Genomic DNA, 21354 nt, shown 5'->3' with positions numbered 1-21354 from the left:
AACGATCTTCGTTTGCCAAATGGTGTTTTCGCTTCCTCCGACGAGGAAGTTTTGAAATGTTTATTCAGTACACACTTCCCCGGATTTGCGGATATTACATCTTCGGATGAACTTGATGTCTTTTCTTGTAGTTATGATTCTTTAGCTTCGGCTCGAAGTATCATAACTTTAGAATCGATTGAATGGGCACTAAATAGCTTTGCTCCATTCAAATCTCCTGGGGCAGATGGGATTTATCCCATATTGCTTCAGAGGGGATTTTATTATTTCAAACATGTTTTAAAAAACTACTTGTTTGCAGATATGCTATGGGTATATTTCCAGATCCTGGCGAGATATTATTTACTGTAAAGTTTATTCCGAATGTGGGTTGTGCGTCGTATGAAGAAGCAAAGAGTTTCAGACCTATCAGTTTGACCTATTTTCTTCTGAAATGCTTAGAACGCATTGTCGATCATCACATCCGTGATGTTCATCTGGCCAATGTGCCTCTTCATGTGAACCAACATGCTTACCAATCTGAAAAGTCCACTGTGACTCTTTTACACAAAGTTGTTTACGACATCGAGAAGGCATTCGCTCAAAAACAAACTTGTTTGGGTGTTTTCTTAGATATCGAGGGTGCCTTTGACAACGTGCATTTCGATGCCATATTGGGAGCGGCACGGGGTCATGGCATATCTCCAATGATTTCCAATTGGATGCACCATATGCTCAAAAACCGACATCTCTTGTCGGCATTGGGTCAAGCCGCGATAAGGAAATTGAGTGTTTGTGGATGCCCACAAGGGGGAGTCTTACCACCACTTTTGTGGAATCTCGTAGCAAATACGCTATTGAGGCATCTCAATAACAGCGGTTTTCCTACTTGTGGTTTTGCCGACGACTACCTAACATTGTTAGTCGGTATGTGCATCAGCACCCTTTTTGACCTGATGCAAAACGCTCTTCAGGTATTTGAGTGTTGGTGTCGCCAATATGGCCTTTCGGTAAATCCGAGTAAAACATCTATTGTTCTTTTCATGGAAAAGCGAAACCGTAATGGTGTTCGGCCTTTGCGTCTCTTTGATTCTGAAATCAATGTGACTGAACAGGTAAAGTACGTTGGAGTCATTCTTGATTCCAAGCTTTCCTGGACACCTCATATTGAGTTCAGAATCAAGAAAGCTTGTATGGCCTTCGGGCAATGCCGGCGTACCTTTGGTACAACTTAGGGTCTAAAACCCAAGTATATCAAATGGATTTACACAACTGTTGTTCGTCTAATATTGGCCTATGGATGTCTTGTGTGGTGGCAAAAGGGCGAAATGAGAACGGTGATGTCAGGAGCGTTCTCTTTAACTCCCACGGCAGTGCTTGAAGTTCTCTTTGACGTTGCCCCACTACACATTCATCTCAAACAAGAAGCACTTCCTTGCACTTACCGCCAATGGGTACTCGATTTACCCATTGGGTACTCGATAGGTAACTCCTGTGAACCGTAGTTCAACACACACCTCGTTGTTTCCACTTTTAGTGACCTGGGACAAAGTTGTCCTTGCTCCAAGTGATCTTACAATTGCTTGTAATTTTCCATATAGGACATTTTCCACGAAATTCCCCTCCCGGAAAGAGTGGACATCTGGTTATCTGGAGAGAAGTATTTCAGACGGCATCGTTACACTGATGGCTACCTTCTAGAAGGTCGAGCAGGTGCTGGTGTTTATTCTCATGAGCTTAGGCTGAATCAATCTTATTCACTTGGTAAACACTGCACCGTTTTTCAGGCCGAAATCTTTGCTCTTATGTGCGGAGTGCAATACGCACTTCAGCAGCACGTAATGGGCAAAATAATATATTTCTGTTCAGATAACCAGGCTGCTATTAAATCACTTGCTTCGGCCAACTCTAGGTCGAAGATAGTTATCGCTTGTCGAACTCAAATCGAGAAGCTGAATTCAGCAAACGCTGTTCACCTTGTATGGGTACCTGGCCATTCTTCCATCGCTGGAAACGAATTGGCTGATGAGTTAGCTCGCACTGGAGCATCACATGACTTCATTGGCCCTGAGCCAGCTATTCCGGTCTCCAATAGCTGTTGGGTAAAGCTTCAGATTGACACCTGGACTGCCACTCAGCAAAAGCAATACTGGAATAGTTTGGAGTCATGTCGTTAAGCAAATTTGTATTGTACTGAGCCATCTCTAGGGGTGGCGAAGTATCCAACAAATCTGTCAAAGCAGAATTGCAGCATGCTGATCAAAGCATTGACTGGCCACTGCCGACTCAGCTATCACATGGCGAATATTTAGCAAGCTGATTCATTTGCATGTGTTAGCTGTGAATCCGATTATGGAACTTAGTATAATTTGATATGTAACTGTCCAGTTTTTTCGCAACTGCGTTTCCGAGTACTCGGTAAACACTTATTAAATGAAACTGACTTCAGAAACCTGAATCTTCAGGACATCACAGTGGTCTTTCCAGGGCGCTGTTTGAACCCATTGTGGTACGCTTACGCGTGTATGACGATCCTATTCCCTTACGTCCTTTCCCTTGTCCCATATTCTTTTTCCTTCCCTTCTCCCTCTGATAAATGATGAATAGGCTCGTGTTCATGGCGATGGCACAAATTTCCCAAATGGAGGAGAACGTGCCTCTGGAGCCCGCCTTCTGATACCTGATACCTGTTTACGTTTTTGGGTATACTTTATACAATACATGCATACATTATTGGTTTCACTGTATGTATAACAGTCATGTTTAGATGCACAGTGGGTGCATGTATGGTAAAAATTGATAAGTATTGGGTAAGCATATGTTTGTGTTTAACAGGTGATTTGTGTAATTTTTGTGGTTTCTATGTTTAATTACTAAATAGGTCTAACAGATAGGTACAATTTACAATATTTACAAGTTTCACAAATTTCATTTAAATGACAAAGGACTAACAATTCGACAAATAACAGGTAAGTATTAAACACATTTTTTTCTGAAATTGACTGAGTTAAAGTGGAAAGTGGTCAATGTAGGACCTCTGCTCAAATAATCCTAACCCCATGTTGATTTCGCAATCGATTTGATTTGATTTTCATTTCTGAATGTGAGCGAGGTTATACATATACCGTTCTGTGCGATATTTGGCAAATCTAAATAAATTTTCAGAAAAAGATCAAATATTTTCCATGTCCCATGTGTGCGTGGCGTCAAACATGCGCAGAAGACCCATCAGCTAAATTCGTTACTTCCCAACCAGTCATCATTTAGGATAATTTTTCAATAATTTGAATAAATTACGATCTCCTCTCCGCTTCTTAATCTCGCCATTATGATTGGGCTCGTTTCACTCCACGTTTATATCGATTGACGACCGAGTCGTCTGCGGATGGCGAGGTTGTTTGTACGAATTCCGCTGCGTCGTAAACTGAAACGCCATTCAGCGGCTATCGATTTCGTGATTCGGATTAAAAAATTCGGCTGGGAACTTCGAGTTGTCCGGAGTCCGGACGAGTGAGATTATCGCATGTGCAGTTTCAGACGTTGTTAGTGGGAGCATCAGCACGGGGATTGCTGCCTTCGTATAGATTATAGATTATAAACTTTTTGCTTACTATGTATAACGAAACGATAAAACCGAAGGCAATCATGCTGAGGCAGATCACCGTGTGAGAGTGACTACGGTAGATAATAATCGGACCCGTGTGCCTGTTAATTATGGTGTTTGAATCTCATTATAATTTCAGTTTGAAATGCCTGTCTTTCTTTTTTTTTTGCGAGAATGTTTATCGACCAGATCACGAATGGTGCGGTGTAAAGTTGCGTTCGTGTCGTGTGCAGTTGTGGGGCAGATAAATGGGGTGCCCAATAGCGGGTTTTAATGGGAAAATGCATGCAAACGAAACATTATCTGATTATCTTTGTTTGTAGTGATGGCATGGAATGGCAACATTAACTGATTTCTGAATCAGAAATAACAGTCGATACAAATTTTAACTTCAAATGTTTATCCTTATCGTAGAACCTAATTGTAATAGTATGAATTGCTCAAATTTTGATGAAAACTGTCAAAAGCATGTATGTAAATTGTCTACCTACAATAATGTCATTGCAATTGGCGATTCATAGAATTAACAATGCATTAATAAAGCACTCTATCAGTCCTCATTTGTTGTTATTATTCTGGTATCAATAAATTAGCAACAAATAAGCTTTCCATATCACACAAGTGGGTATCAATGTCCCGAACACATCGTCATCATACCAGAGACTCGTGTTGCAATTTGCTACTTTTTAACATCACTTGCACATTTTTCCTCTTGTTCTTCCCCATACATACATCGTTTGTCACTATCCGCACCACATGCTGAATTCCCATCACAATCATCATCGCGTCATTATAACAAGCATCATATGCATGATGCACGCAGGTCAACCCGGGGCCCGGCGAAGCAAAACCCACACTCGTTGGCTCCGCTTGCTCTACTGCGCGCCCTGCCCTGCCCTACCTGATGTCGCTCTCTGGCATAAATTGTGACTGTAATTACTTCAATCAAAATTACTGGCATCAAACCAAATGGAAAACAGAACTGCAATTACGGACGACGAGTGCTCTCTGGTGAATTCATTTCCACCTCTCCCTCCCATCGCCGCCTCTAGCTAGGGTCCCATTGGACGGTGACGGTACTCATCCGGAATGTGAATGCGCACAGAGGCTTTTCCACTGTACTTTTCAAAATTATACATCGTTTGTTGTTTCCTCGTCTGCGACAAATATGACAGTTTCAGCAAACAAAAAAAAACCGTAATTATGCTTCATATTCGCCGTCGTCGTTGTCGTTGACGTTGCTCTTGATGTGTTTTCCAAATCATTAATTACTGCTGCTGCTGTTCATGCTGCTATCTGAGCAACATCTGTCTGTGTTTAATAACCACCGAGTTGATTGAGGTGCCAGTCAGCCAACATCATCGAGAAAAGTGCACAGTTTTTGTGATCTTGTCGAACCTTTTCGAACGTCACCATCAATCCCAAGCCTACGCGAATGACAGTGTTCATAAGAAATGTTTCAAACATTGGCAAGTCGTCGCAAGACTTTTCCACACGGAGAAACTGCGATGTCTAGTCGCTGAACTAATTGGTCGATGAACTCAATTGCAAATTATCAGTAATTATATCGGTGCAAGTTTATGTGCTCAAAATATATGCTGCACATGGCAAACGGTTTGTCAAGAGAGCGCTCCAGAGTGGAAATTATTTCGATTAACCAATTACTTTTCTCCATACTTGCAGTTTAGTAAGCCACAATTATGAAACTATTAAAATAAAATGGACAACTGTTTCCTTGACTGTTTCTCTCTATCACGATTTTGTTCTGTTGAGAGATGCAACAATACAAGCCGGTGGCTTCATTGTGGTACTATATTAAGGACCTGAGGCAGCATCCATTTATTACGCAACGCTAAAATCGTCATTATTATCAGCGTATAACTACGTGTCTGTTAGTTCCGACACTCAGTGATTAGGCTCCTAGTTAGGTCTGATGAACTTTGTTTGCCGGTGCCACCCGTATATGCATTTGGCACTCTAGTTTTTCGTGGTCCTGCTTTGCTTGCTCTACTCTGACAGTTCCCGGTGAAGAATTTGTCTTACTCCCATTAAATACCGTCCATGTGCCATTTAGCACTCCAGGATTACGCGCTCTTCTCGGATATCCCCCAGCGGCAGATCTATCCTACTACGACAGACTTTCCTGATGCAGGAAGTTCTCACGAACACCGACCGAACACTCCACCCCTTATTCGCTCACGTCTCAGGTAATCCCCGGTGGCGCATCTACCATACTCTTTGGCCCTTATTACGAGTGCCACTGTCGCGTTCACTTCCACTTCACGCGTTTATCACTTCACCTAGTTTAACCCATATCCGCCCAGCGTCCTATTTATAGGACAGATGTCCCGAACGCCCAGCGTCCTATAAATAGGACAGTCCTTTTGATGTGAATATCTCCAGAATTATGCAAAATTTTAGAATACTTTCTTCAGAGAAGATGGTCTCCACACCCATACATTGCTCATAGTGGACAATATAGTTTGTGACTGGTTCACTAGGTGGCGTAAACGATGCTGCAAAGATTACATATTGTCACGATCTATGAGCTTCATTTCCAATGCGAAAATAATTTATTTGCTTGGAATCTTGACAATAATTAATAATTTATAGTTCATTTCTTCGGCAGAGTTGTTTATCAATACATACAAAAGTCAATGTATGTATGATTGTATGTTTATATGATTGTATGTTTATATGCTTGTATGTTTATATGTTTGTATGTTTGTCTATTTGTATGTTGATATGTATGTACGTATGTATATTATGCCTCAATGTACCGGCATAACTCTGGAATGCGTCAAGAAATTTCAATCAAATTTGGCATACACATTCCTTAGGATGTGGATGTGGTAGTAGAGTTATTGGAATTCAAGATGGCGGCTTAGGTTCCAAGATGGCGGTCAAAACTCCAGAATATATGCTTTTTAACGGCAATGCTGCTTCGGATACTATGCAATATGGGTATCTATCGATTGGGCTTCATAAGTAGAACTTAAAAATGAATATCCGACGACATTTTGAAATCCAATATGGCGGACCATATCCAAGATGGCGACCATGGAATGGTAGTTTGATCTATAATACCATGCAAGATGGGTATCTACCGATCGGGCTTGATGAGTAGAAGTCGAAAATCGATATTTAACGCAATTTTTAAATCCAAGATGGTGGACCATATCCAAGATGGCGGCCACGGAATGAGAGTTTGAGCTATGATACCTTGAAATATGGGTATCTATCGATCGGGCTTTACTAGTAGAACTCAAAAATGAATATCCGACGCCATTTTGAAATCCAAGATGGTGGACCATATCCAAGATGGCGGCCACGGAATAGTAGATTGAGCTATGATACCATCCAATGTGGGTATCTATCGATCGGGCTTCATGAGTAGAAGTCAAAAATCGATATTTGACCCTATTTTTAAATCCAAGATGGCGGACCATATCCATGATGGCAGCCATGGAAAGGTAGTTTGAGCTATGATACCATGCAATATGGGTATCTATCGATCAGGCTTGATGAGTATGGTAGGGTAGTGAGTAGGGTAAACGTTAGAGAAGGCGGTCTGGTAGAGGGTTTGGGTGAAGGATACAGTAGAGAGAGTGGAGTAGAAGGTTAGGATAGAGGATAGGGTAGACGATAGGGAAGTGGGTAGGATAGAGAGTAGGGTTGAGGGTGGGAAAAAGGTTAGGGTAGAGAGTAGGGTAGACGATACGATTAAACACAATATAGACTAGAGGATACGGTAAAGGATAATGCAGTTGTTATGGTAGAGTATAGGGTTGAGGGTATGACAGATGGTAGGGTTGAAGGTTATGATAGAGCGTAGGATAGAGGGTTGGAATAGAGGGCAAATAAGACAGTAAGGTAGAGGCTAGAGCGTGGGTGAAGAATTGAGATGAGATTAAATGAGCTGAGGTTTTTTTTCGAGATACCTTCAAGAATTCTTTCCAGGATTTTTTCAGGCATTCCTTTCGAGAATCTTCCCATGTTTATTCGCAGGATTCCTTCAGATATTGCTTCCGAGATTGCTGTACGTATTGCTACGGAGTTCTATTCAGGTATTTTTACAGGGGTTGCTTTGGAAAATCCTGAAAGGTTTCTTTTAGTTATTCTTTTCTGCATTCCTTCAGGGATTTGTGCTGGAACTCTTTCAGAGATTCCTTTCCAGATTCCTGCTGCGATATCTTCTATGGATACAGGAATACCTGCTCAGCTTCTGACCGGCAAGGCCAGAAGTCATCAGGAATCCTGATCATCTCTCTAAGGATTCCATCAGGTATTCTTCACAGCATTCCTTCACGAAAAACTTCAGAGATTTCTGCCAGAATTGATTTAGAAAATTCTGAAAGGATTCTTTCAGAAATTTTAACTACCGTTCCTTCATGGATTTCTGCTGGAATTACTTCACAGATTCATTTCAGTATGCTTTCAAAGTGTTCTGCCGAAAAATATTCAGAGAATACTAATGGAATTCTTTCTACGAGCCGGGATGCTTGCTCGGAATTTATACAGCAATTCCTCCCGGGATTTCTCCTGTGATTATTTCAGGGATTCCTATCAAGCTTTCAGCTGAGATTCCCTCAGAGTTCTACCAGATATGCCTCTCAGAATTCCTTCGGTAAATCCTCTGGGGATTCCTTCAGGGATTTCTACCGGGAATGTTCTTCCCCCCAGCGTTATGGTTTTCAGACTTTTGTACGTAATTCTAAATTGCATTTGGTAGACCGAATACAATTGAATGTTTGATTGTTTATCATTTTTTTATGTAGCCAAAAGACATCTTTTCGATGTAACATTGATAGTGCCCAGACTAGCACCATAAAACCCACATATTGTTCACGAATAAAAAGTCATGAAGTAGTAACAAACATAAGTGGAGAGGCCGTGTAGAGTATATCTGGTTGAAAAACATGGAATGATGATGAACCTGGGCGTGTTAGTGGAATACCTAGTACGAGACACTGAATACGGCCTTATAGTTGAGGTCGAAATACGTATCTGTCAAAGGATACACATTAAAAGGAACAGTATTTAACACCATTTTCTTTTTAAAACATGCAACATATCTGAAAAGTTTATGTGTGGTGAGTATGTAAAGAGAGTTTGTGGGGTACTAAAGGAAAAACTCAATTATTTTATTAGAAATCATTATCTGTGTAAAATCTAACTTCTACAGTATTTTAACCTTTGGTTATGCTACACATAGTAAGCACTCTTTATTTGATTTGTCACAAAAAAAGCAAATTTGAGAAATGTAGAACACTACAGTCGAAACTACATGAAATTACAAGGATCATGCATTGCATACTTTTAGGCGTTTATCGGGTTATATTTCTGCCCCAATTTAAAAGTCCTTTTTCTATTCTTTTTGAGTGGTTATCATCTCTCTCACTTGTTTATAGTTGTATTGTATCTATACGGATCAGAATATAACGATAGCGTAGAAGTTGTGCTAAAATACAACTCGAGAAAATTATCAGATATTGAGGACCTACAATGAAGAATTTTTTTGGAACTACACCATAGACTTCCATTTTTTCCGTCGAATCATGCTCATTTAATTGGAACTTGACCTTTGATAACAAATTTATTTGAAGATTCGAATTGTGAGACACCTTAGGCGTTAACGGGTTAACCAATTACACAGCGTAACAAAAATTACCTTTTGGTCTGTCTCAAGAGCAAACTTATGTGTCTCTGAGAGATTTTGGGCCGCTGAATCCGAATCCAGGCTCAGATTTGCTCCAGCACGTCACAATTTTGAGCTATACCTCAATTTATAGGGTCAAATATGCGATTTTGGGTTTTTTTGACTGCAAGCCATTAACCATAGAAATATTTTTTTAAGCAAGCAAAAGGTAAATTGGTTAATTAACATCTAAATTAACGACTCATGCAAACATTTTCGTTTCACCAAATCAAATTTGATAGATTTAAGCATTTTATGTTAGTATGTAAACTTGCATGCAAGGGTGGCTTGTATGGGAAATATCGTACCTAACATAAATCACTTAAAACTATCAAATTCGATTTGGTAAAACGAAATATTTTGCAAGAGTTGTTAATTTGGATGTCCATCAACCAATTTACCTTTTGATTGTTTTAAAAAAAAATTTCCATGCTTAATGGCTTGCAGTCAAAAAAAAAAAAATCGCATATTTGGCCCTATAAATTGAGGTATAGCTCAAAATTGTGACGTGCTGGAGAAAATCTGAGCCCGGATTCGGATTCAGCGGCCCAAAATCTCTCAGATACGCATAAAGTTTGCTCTTGAGACAAAAAAAATGTTGCGCTGTGTTACCGGTATCACGTACAGTGAAGTGATTGAAATGAACTCCGTGGAGTGAACATGACAGTGAAGTGACATTCATAATAGCATTATTTATAGTGAATTAAAGGCGGCGTCTGTAATCGGCTCTGATTTTTTTTTCACCTTGATTTGCACAGGATTTGCATTGGCATAGTTGTTCCTGATTTGTACACGTTAATTTATATAAATAAATTCGGTTTACTTGTGAGTTGTGATCCGTTTTGTTTTATGATGAGCGTTGAATTGTGGTTCGACACCGACAGTGAAGATGAAAAGGAGTATGCAAATCTTGCGGCAGAGCGTCGGAAGATAAGAGATTATTCCAATCCGCTGGATCAAACCGAAAAATCGTAAGTAAAATGCTTTTATTAGTGACTGGTTTGTACTGTAAATCTAATTATTTTCAGGTTCATCAAATTCTTCCGGGTGTCAAAGGACATTTTCATATATCTACTGGACATCATTGACGAAAATCTTGTTCCTTCTCAATAGTCTACGGCAGTTCCTCCGATGATCATACTGGCGGCTTCTATATATTTTTTTTGCCGAAGGCAATTACCAAAAAGGTGTTGGAAATGACCGATATATTGGATTGGCGCAACCAACAATGTCAAAAGTATTGCAGCTAGTTTTGGACATAATTGGGAAACATGTGTGCCCTCTCGTTATTCATTTTCTAACCGAAGAGCACGAAAAACACGAAATAAAACTAGGTTTCTGCGAAAAAACGGGATATCCTGGTGTCATTGGCTGCATATATGGAACCCACATAAGCATCATAACTCCACCTCATGATAAGCGCTTATTTTACAACCGCAAAGGTTTTCGCAGTCTGAGCGTAATGTTGGTAGGTTGGAAAATCCTTAAAACTATACAATCATTTCACTTACGAAGCTGCAACCACAACTTGATGATTAGGTGTTTGGATGCCAATCACCCGGGCTCCTCGCACGATTGTGGAACGGAAGCTTCCTGAACCAGTTGCTTCAACAGAACTACGAGAGCGGGGAACGGAACTCCTGGTTACTGGGTACTGTTATGCTGTCTGTAATATGAATAGGAAACCCTGCCAATATGGGACTGCTATGCGGTTTTAGACTCGTCAAGAGTGCATTATTCCTTTCTTATTGGATATACTACAAGCCAGCAAAAGCTACACAAATAATCAATGTCTGCTTTGCTCTCCATAATCTACGCATCAAACATAAGAAAAACTTCGATAAACCGTACCTTTCTGACGAAGAAGATGTGGAGTAGGCCTGTCCACCTTTTTAAAAATGTTCTCTGATTCTCAGGTCCACTCCCATATTTTGATTGGCATCCTAAAAGAAGTAATTGGTCAAAATTTCAGCCAAATCCATTGAAATTAAGAGGTGCATCAAATCAATTTTGTGTTTTTCGACTATTTTTGAACTTCAAAAAATCATAACTACACTAAAACTTGTCAAAACTTAATTCTTTCAGCAGAAATTGAAAGCTATACTTGTTTGCTACAACTTCTCCGAACAACGTGTGCCAATAAAATTGAAGAAAACATGTGTAATTATCACATTTGTAATCAGAAAAAACTTAAAAAGTTGATTTTTTGATAGATTTTGTTCTGAAACACCCGAATATACGTTATATGTTTGATATTTTAAAACGGCATCATATTCTCTCATGTTTTTGATTATTTGCTTCATTGACACTAATGCTGTAGGAGTTGAGCAAAAAATATTAAAATTCGGGAAAGCCAAATGTGGAGTCCCAAGGCTTTGGCGAGAATCATGAAAATGCAGTTTGGATCAGAGAAGAAATCATGAATAATATTTTGTAGACAACCCAAGACTTAAAAACCTGGTTCGAACTGAACTTACCAAATGACAATCTAACAATAAAAAAAGATCTTCAAAACAAGGACGTTAGTAAAAACTATAAAATTACGTTTATTTATTCACTCATGTGCAACGAAAGTTCTATCAACCTGAAACGTAGGTAGTTCGGTATTCAACGGTCGAACCTTGCGACTCTCTGTCCAGAGCGACTCCGAAAATTATTCGTCCTATTCGTTGTTGGTGAATTGTAAATCACTTTCGTGCATATCGAGCACAATCCGAAACATATGCCTTCATTCTTCCGAGGTCCTTAGTTTGTTTTTCCAGCAAAGTTTTGCGGTAATTGCGCTTGTTAACACGGCTACGAAGAGGAGTAGACGTGTGGCCTCTTTCATCTCCACCTTCACGAACACCCGCTCCATCTGGCTGATTGGACTGCTCTCGTGACTGCTCATCACGTGTAGGTTCGCCATCGTCACCTCGGGAAGTATTATCACAAGGAATTTGTCTCGGTTGTTCTCGGCTTTTAGTAGCGACAGGTAAAGATTGTGTTCCAAAAACAGCACCTGTGTGCAAAATAAGGGATTTTGTTTTTAAAAAATAATTGAATTAGGTTGCAGCAGATTTGCGTAGTAGAAGCTCCCGCATGTAAGCTGAATATTTGTTATTTTTTATCTTGGAAAATTAACCCCCAATTAGAGAGTATTACCGTTGTGATTTACCAATCTCTCTAGAGAAAGCAGACGAATGATGGCTTTTTTCAGATCCCTGAATGAGTACTGTGTGTTCCGGCCGCCTCCAGTAGCTCTCACCTCGTTGCTGTTATGTTGCAACTTCTTTTTCAATTGAAGCTTTTTGTCAGTCCAAACCTGGATAAAACAAACTTGTTGGGAAAACCCGCAGAACGAAATGAAAACACAAAACGTTTTATTAATCAATCAGCTTACCTTTTGCCATTGTACTACGGATCGCGTGGGAGGCCCCAAACTGTTCAACGACGCTTGAGCCTGTGCCCAGAGAGAGGATGTTGATTCTCGAGTCTGTAAATTTGCTGCCTCTTGCTCATTCCGGATTCTTTTCCAGGGAAGAAACAAGCCAAGCAAACTGCCGCTTGTTGTTTTTTTTTCTTCCTAAAGCATTAAAAACAATGAATTTACTAAGAAAAAGCGTATAAATTACCACTAAAACTTACTCCATTTTCCGTGACAACTTTTCACTACCTGAAAGAACAGTGAAACATTCCACTGAAAGTGATTGTTTTTATCGATGACGTGGCACTCATAAGTCAGAGTTCATGCAAGCTGTCACATAGAAAGAACTTTCTCAGATTTCGTCACTAGGGTGATACTCGTGATAGGGTTGTGCTCACTACACTACTTTTTCACCGTAATATGACACTCGTAATAAGGCCTTTGACCGCTTCGGTCACTTATCTGCTGTTATCGCCACTTCCGCTGAAGAAATGACATGATCCTTATCACCGCAGCGTAAAACCGCGTTCCAGCTTTAGCTTCTTCTAGCCACGATGTTGTCGGCACTTATACCAGTATCGCAGATTACTGTCATGTCGCCGTGCTCCACAGCAAAGCATAGACAGACACTCGAAAAAGACGTTATCCGGAGGTTCCTCAACATCTACGCACTAGGGGCAGAACGGCGACGCTGCGTGTCCGATCCGAACCCATGTAGGTATCTCTTGAGACACAGCCATGAACTGACAAAAAACTGTGTCAAATGGAAGTCAACTTACCCATGAGCTCTGCTCACCCTTTTCATCAGATTTGGAATATGTAAGGCGGTGAGTCCACCTTCCGTTCACTCTGGTATTCCACCCGTGTTGCCACAACGTCAGCGTGACGACCTGCACTGTCTTCTGAGCGCTTCTAGTGCCTCGTAGCGTTCTTTGGCCTCAATCCGGCTATCACGCACACTGCATCTATCTGATGGTATCTATCGTTGACTTTCCTCTTCGGAATCCGAATTGCATCCCCGACAGAACGCCTTCCCTCCCTCTGCAACAGCCGAGGGGAAGTCCGTATCTCAAGGCTAAGTGGTCCCCCAAGCAGGGATGGCATGTCACGCAGAAACTGTGTCCATTTACGCTCATCTTTCACTGAACTTCTCACTTTCATTTTTCTTACAAAAGAGAAAGAGAAAAAACGCACAATAAAATGTACATAATTTCTCTCACGCAGAGTTTTTGTGCGGGTGATTAGAGTGCTGCGTGAGAGCAATGAGAGCCCGCAGATCATAATCCCAGTGCGCAATTTCTGCGCGCACGCAGAAAAAACAGAACTCAGTGCACACGCAGTGTGTTCAAAGGGGTCAGTGTTGATTGAGCATTTGGTGAACCGAAAGCATGCCAGTGAGTCCAAAACCAGGGGTATCAAATCCTGTGATATCAGAGACAAGCATACGTCTTAAGCTGGTCAAGAACTTACAGTTGATGGATATTTTGGTTCCAAATTCCACCAAAAGGCTGTGCTAGTGAGCTAACAAATTTTGTTTTTCAAATATATCAGGAAAATTTGCAAAAAAATTGCAACGAAATTTCAATCTCATATATCTCATGATCCTGATTACTTAGAGAGTTGGTGTCTTCGGCAAAGTTGTTTGGCTGGTCAAGGACTGGCCGATAATAAAACTTAAGATTCAAAATTCCACCGCTAGGCGGTGCTAGTGAGTTAGCAAATTTTGTTTTTCATATATATCAGGAAAATTTGCAAAAAATTGCAACTAGCGCCGCCTAGCTGCAGAAACTTGAACCAAACGGTAATTATTCTGAAAGCCCTTGATATACCAAACAATTTTGCCGAAGACACCATCATTCTAAAGAATCAGAGTACTGAGATATGTGAAATGTAAAATTTGTACGCTCTCTTGCGCCGCCTAGCGGTGAAATCACGAATCATACGGCCCATATTGTGAAAGCCCATGACCAGCTGAACTACTTTGCCGAAGAAACCAACTCTCTAAGTAATCAGGATCCTGAGATATATTGGATGGAAATTTTGTCAGTGTTGCATCTGCTTGTCTAAGATATGACATAAATCACAGACAAATGGATATGTGACACTAACGAAATTTCAATCTCATATATCTCATGATCCTGATTACTTAGAGAGTTGGAGTCTTCGGCAAAGTTGTTTGGCTGGTCAAGGACTAACCGATAATAAGGCTTGAGATTCAAAATTCTACCGCTAGGCGGCGCTAGAGAGCAAACAAATTTTAAATTTCGCATATCTCAGCATCCTGATTTTGTAGAAAGATGGTGTCTTCGGCAATATTGTTTAGTAGATCATGGGCTTTCAGAATAATTACCGTTTGGTTCAAGTTTCTGCAACTAGGCGGCGCTAGTTGCAGTTTTTTGCAAATTTTCCTGATATATATGAAAAATAAAATTTGTTAACTCACTAGCACCGCCTAGCGGTGGAATTTTGAATCTTAAGTTCTATTATCGGTTAGTCCTTGACCAGCCAAACAACTTTGCCGAAGACACCAACTCTCTAAGTAATCAGGATCATGAGATATATGAGATTGAAATTTCGTTAGTGTCACATATCTATTTGTCTGTGATTTATGTGATATCTTAGACAAGCAGATGCATTTGCTACTAGACGGCGTAATAGTACTTTCATACTCCCTGTGGTACACACAGTATTGCACTGGAAGCACGACTGAGTGCGCACTCAACGAATTTTTGTGTGCACATTTTCTGTGCGCACAAAATGTGCACGCAGAAACTGAAAAACATGCTTGTTCTATCATTTGTTTGAGCACTCATTTTGAGTGTGCCGCTGATGGATGCCAGAGAGTGAGCGGCTGGTTTGTGTGTGAAAAAAGTTGCGTAGTTCACCCTCGCTCTCGTTGAAAGTCGTGTGTAGAGTGTATGTTTTCTCTTCTCACGTTTCGCACTGAGGAGCATGCCATCTCTGCCCCCAAGGGGCTTAAGGTTCTCAAAAATTGCATGGAGTCAGAAAAATCATGATTTTTTTTCGTTAAGAAAAATATTTCTTCAGGAAATCGTTCAAGAACTCCGATGGAAGTTGATTCGATAATTCCATTTTTCAATTCTATTCTTATGTAGACCACAATTCCTTTTAAAAGTTGAATGAAACATTTAACAAAATTCAAAAGGAATAGCAAAGGATTGAAGAAATTCCTAAAAGTAGTCGAAGGAATTGCCGAAGATGTTTTCAATTCTAAAAGAAATTATTGCCAAAGGCATTACTGAAGAAATTTCCAACGGATTTGCTGGAGGATTTCAGAAGAAATTAAACAAACAATTCCTGAAATAACTATCAAGAATACTTCGAAGAAATGGTAAGGGTTTAGCGAAAAAATAAAGCAGTGACAAACAAAATACCATCTGTAGCTTATCTTGCTTCAAAATCACATTTCACGGGATTCCCATGCAAATATGACATCCATAATAACTCAACAGCTTCGCTGCGCTCCCTTGAATCAAAACCTGCAACTTGAGTTTGGTGCATCAGATCAGAACAGTAGCAGACCGTTTGAGATTTAATACGCTGAATGATAAGCTAAACATCGTCCACCAGCAAAGCATATACAGTATCGGACAATAAAAATGCACCAAAGCCGTTTTCCAATACAAACTAGTCAACTTTGGATTGCCATATCTCAGTTATGTCTCAACCGATTGTTTTCATTTTTCGGTGACGAACTACAAAACATTTCAATTTTCAAAAACTTTTGAAAAAGTTCAGTGATAACTATTGATACAAAAGTTACAGATAGACTGAATTTTGACAATAAAAATGCACCAAGGCAAAAAATTGTGTACCCTAAAATGCTGAAGTCAGATAGCTATGGTGTCTTCGGCAAATATGTTTCTTGTGTGACACCATAGCTATCTGACTTCAGCATTTTAGGGTACACAATTTTTTGCCTTGGTGCATTTTTATTGTCAAAATTCAACCTATCTGTAACTTTTGTATCAATAGTTATCACTGAACTTTTTCAATAGGTTTTGAAAATTGAAATGTTTTGTAGTTCGTCACCGAAAAATGAAAACAATCGGTTGAGACATAACTGAGATATGGCAATCCAAAGTTGACTAGTTTGTATTGAAAAACGGCTTTGGTGCATTTTTATTGTCCGATACTGTAACTAACGATTATGAACAATAAGTTCGATCGCTCACCCGATGCATCCGCGGGGTTTCCCGATACTGTAATCAATGCTCATGGCACACGTTGTACCGCGAGGTTTAGATTTCCTACAATTAGACGTTCCTCCACTTAACAAATTCAAGTGGAAAGCATTTAATTGAATCGAAATTGTTTTCGAACGGCTGTGGAAAAATTTACGACCAACTCTATAACATCAATCGACAACAACTTAGCAATTCGGTTACGTGCTGGCGTGCTCGATACGTGTTTGCTGGAAGATTGCTAGGTTGCTCTAGATTTGAAATTTTGATTCGATAGATTTACGACAAGCCCAGCCACTCATTACCAACCCCCGTGGAACGGAAAGGTCTTAATTTATTTGGGAGAGGGTAATCCTGATAAAATGCTATCTCGCTCGCATTATGACTGCTCTGCGCACCGCGCGGCTTAATGGCTCTGCACTATCGCACGAGGTTCATAGTCTCACAAAAAAAAACCCGGGTAAACATAATTAAAAGTATAAAAACGGAAAAGAACTCGTTTGTCCTCCCGATATGAATCATCCCGTGTTTTTTTTTTCTATCTCCGCGTTTTACTACATCCACCCCGGAATGTGTCTCTTCGCCTTCGGGTGGTGTTACGCTCTAATCTAGCCTCGGCTCTGATGCGGAGATATTAAATTTGAAACTACCGTCCTCGTCGTAAACCCATCGTCGACTTTGTCCTCTTCGGTCGAAACGGCACTGACTGTCACAGCCGCCAGTACCACCTTGTTGTTGCGCTCTAGAGAAGACACAGTCAGTTCTGGCGAGAATAATGTATCACCATGAGCCGAGAGGAGCACTTAGTGCCTGAGTCAGGCTATCTAACTGCTCTCCACACGGCCGGCGACCGTCAACGTCTGCTACAGCCAGAGGCAGAGGAGAAGCTGTAATAAACCTTAATTTTTAAAAATTAAGCTCCCGCTCTCTAGTGTCACATCTAAGATTGCTGCCAACAGCAGTTTGCCAATCTTAATGTCAGATAGTCGCAGTTTCTTCATGCTGGGTCTGCTCTTTCGGGTAAGTTGGCAAGTTCCTACCCCACACGTGAAACGCTTAATCATTTTCTACGCTGGATGGCTGCTGTGGAGTGTGAAGCTGCAACGCGTTGGGGACGTTCTGCAATGTGTCAGTTGAGTGGCAGAGGTATGTGGCAGTTTTCTTTGCTTCTGTTGGAATGTACTTCTGGGACGGATCAGGAGATATAGTCTTAGATGATTGTAATCATAAATGTTGCCACTGCTGAGTATTCATTTGCCAGGACATCGGAGAAATACATACTTACATTCATTTATTTGCTCAACGTCTCATTTAGGACAAGACATAATCAACAATAGCACACCACAATATTCGGTTTGTGGCTGCCGCTCTCCATCCTCGGTCGCGCCAAATGCTCGCCAGCTCACGCTCCACCTGGTCCTCCCATCGTGCTCTCTGCGCTCCACGCCTTCTTGTGCCAACCGGATCAGTTGCAAACACCAGCTTTGCAGGGTTGTTGTCCAGCATTCTTGCAACATGCCCTGCCCACCGTATCCTTCCGGCTTTGGCCAACTTCTGGATGCTGGGTTCACCGTGAAGTGCAGCGAGCTCGTGGTTCATTCCTCTCCGCCACACACAGTTCTCCTGTACACCACCGAAGGTCGTCCTTAGCACGCGTCGCTCGAAAACTCCGAGTGCTTGCAGGTCCTCCTCGAGCATGGTCCATGTCTCGTGCCCGTAGAGGACCACCACCGGTCTTATTAGCGTTTTGTGCATGGTGCATTTGGTGCGTGGGTGAATCTTTTTCGACCGCAGTTTCTTCTGGAGCCCGTAGCAGGCCCGACTTCCGCTGATGATGCGCCTCTGAATTTCACGTCTTACGTTGTTGTCAGCCGTCAGTAAGGATCCGAGGTAGACGAATTCCTCTACCACCTCGAAAATATCCCCGTCTATCGTAACATTACTACCCAGACGGATCCGGTCGTGTTCGGTTCCGTCTACCGGAATGTACTTTTGAGGCATTCACAACCAGTCCGACCTTTGCTGCTTTGCGTTTCAGGCGGGTGTACAGCTCTGCCACCGTTCCCAATGCCAGATGTTCTGGCGATAATTTCCATGTCGTCTGCAAAGCACACAAATTGACCGGATTTCGCGAAAATCATTCCCCGGCTGTTTAGCCCGGCTCGTCACATCACACTTTATAGAGCGTTGTTGACGAGTAGGCATGAGAGTCCATCACCTTGTCACAGTCCCCGGTGAGATTCGAATGAACTGGATAGTTCACCCGAACCCCTTACGCCGTTTTGCACACCGTCTATCGTTGCTTTAATCAATCTTGTCAGCTTCCCAGGAATTCCGTTTTCGTCCATGATTCTCCATAGCTCTGCGCGGTCGATACTGTCGTATGCCGTTTCGAAGTCGATGAAGTCGGTGATGCGTTGGGACCTGGTATTCACGGCATTTTTGGACGATTTGCCATACGGTGAAGATCTGGTCCGTTGTCGACCGGCCGTCGATGAAGCCGGCTTGATAACTTCTCACGACATCATTCGTTTTAGGTGACAGACGACGGAAGATGATCTGGGATAGCACTTTGTAGGCAGCATTCAAAATAGTGATCGGCCTGAAGTTCTCACATTCCAAATGGTCGCCATTCTTGTGAATGGGGAAGATTACCCCTTCTTTCCACTCCTTCGGTAGCTGTTCGGTTTCCCAGATCCTGAGCAGTTCCATTTCTTCATACTCCGCTTCTTCCGTGCGGCGCTTTTTCTCCCGGAAGAGGTGGGTCTGCTGTTTCTGCTTCTGTTTGTAACGTTCCACATTCTGTTGGGTTCTTTGCTGCAGCATTACCGTCCTCGCTGCGTTCTTCTCCTCCAAAACCGTTCTACACTCTTCGTCGAATCATTCGTTCCGTCGATTCCGTTCCACGTACCCGATGGTGCTCTCGGCTGCGTCGTTGATGGCTGCTTTCACTGTAGTCCAGCAGTCCTCTAGAGGGGCCCCATCGAGCTCGCTCTCGTCTGGCAATGTTGGTGCCACGATAGGTCCTGACGTCGATAATGTCGGAGAAGTGCCGTCTGTCAATCAGATCGTGGTCGATTTGAGATTTCGTCTGCTGTGGTGATCTCCAGGTGTAACGATAAGGGAGCCTGTGTTGGAAAAAGGTGCTACGTATGGCCACATTTTTGGAGGCGGCGGAATCAATGAGTCGTAGGCCGTTTTCGTTCGTCTACTGGTGGGTGTTGAACTTTCTAATCGTCGGTCTAAATTCCTCCTCCTGGCCTACCTGAGCGTTCAAATCTTCTATGATGATCTTGACGTCGTGGCTTGGGCAGCGATCGTAATCGCGTTGGAGCTGCGCGTAAAATGCGTCTTTGTCATCATCAGTGCTTCCGGAGTGTGGGCTGTGCACGTTTATTATGTTGAAGTTTAAGAATCAGCCCTTGATCCTCAACCTGCACATTCTTTCGTCGATCGGCCATCAACCGATCACGCGCCTCTGCATATCACCCATCACGATGAAAGCTGTTCCCAGCTCGCGTGTGTTGCCACAGCTCTAGTAGATGGTATGATTACCTCTAAACCTAAACGTTCACACCATGGATCCTGTCCAACACACCTCCTGCAGCGCTACGATGCCGAAACCACGGTCCTTCAGTAGATCGGCGAGTATGAGGGTGCTCCCAATGAAGTTGAGAGATCGGCAGTTCCACGTACCGAGTATCCAATCGCAAGTCCGTTTTGTTCGCTGAGGTTGTTGCCGTTGGTCTCGGATCATATTACTCTGTTGCTGATTTTCCGTTACAATGGTTTTTACGGGCCTGACACTACCCAACAAACAATTTTGCTGTACAAGAGTGGAACAAACCACCCTTAAGCAAACTTTAGCTTAAGAAACTGTTATACAGCTAGTTCTGTTTCTTGGGTAACCCCCTACTTTCCGGAGGACCATTGTGCACAGCTGAGCTTAGAGTCCTTCCCTGGCACTCAGACGTTAATCAGCCGATCCTAACATGGGGATCAAACGCTGTTGTGAGGCGCTTCTCCTGGAGAACAGACGCTCAGGTTTGCAGAAGCTACCCCACCTCCTCTCCTGTCAGCCTACTACCACAGTTCTAACCGGGATTGGTTACCCAATCTTCGCTAAGATTGCTCGTAGTCTCCAGCCAGTACCACACGGAGGTAGAGATAGGAGTTGCTGGGGATCTGTATTGCGCAGCATACCCAGTAATTACCGTGCATCATGGCCGTAGCCATCACACGGAAGATGGATTGCCGGTACGAAATAAGTAAAAATTCAGAACAAAAAAATGTTTTGCAACTCTCCTCCAGTAATTTCATCGGGAATTCTCCTGCAATTTCAGGAAATATGGAGATTCCACCAGCAGATCCTCCGGTGGTTCTTCTAGCAATTCCTCCAGAGATTCCTCCAGGAAATCCTTCGGCGATTTCATCAGCAATTTCTCCGGGTATCTCTCCTAGA

The sequence above is a fragment of the Aedes albopictus genome, chromosome 1, assembly GCF_035046485.1.
Source record: "Aedes albopictus strain Foshan chromosome 1, AalbF5, whole genome shotgun sequence".
NCBI classification, from domain to species: Eukaryota; Metazoa; Arthropoda; class Insecta; order Diptera; family Culicidae; genus Aedes; species Aedes albopictus.
This window is presented reverse-complemented; position numbering follows the sequence as displayed.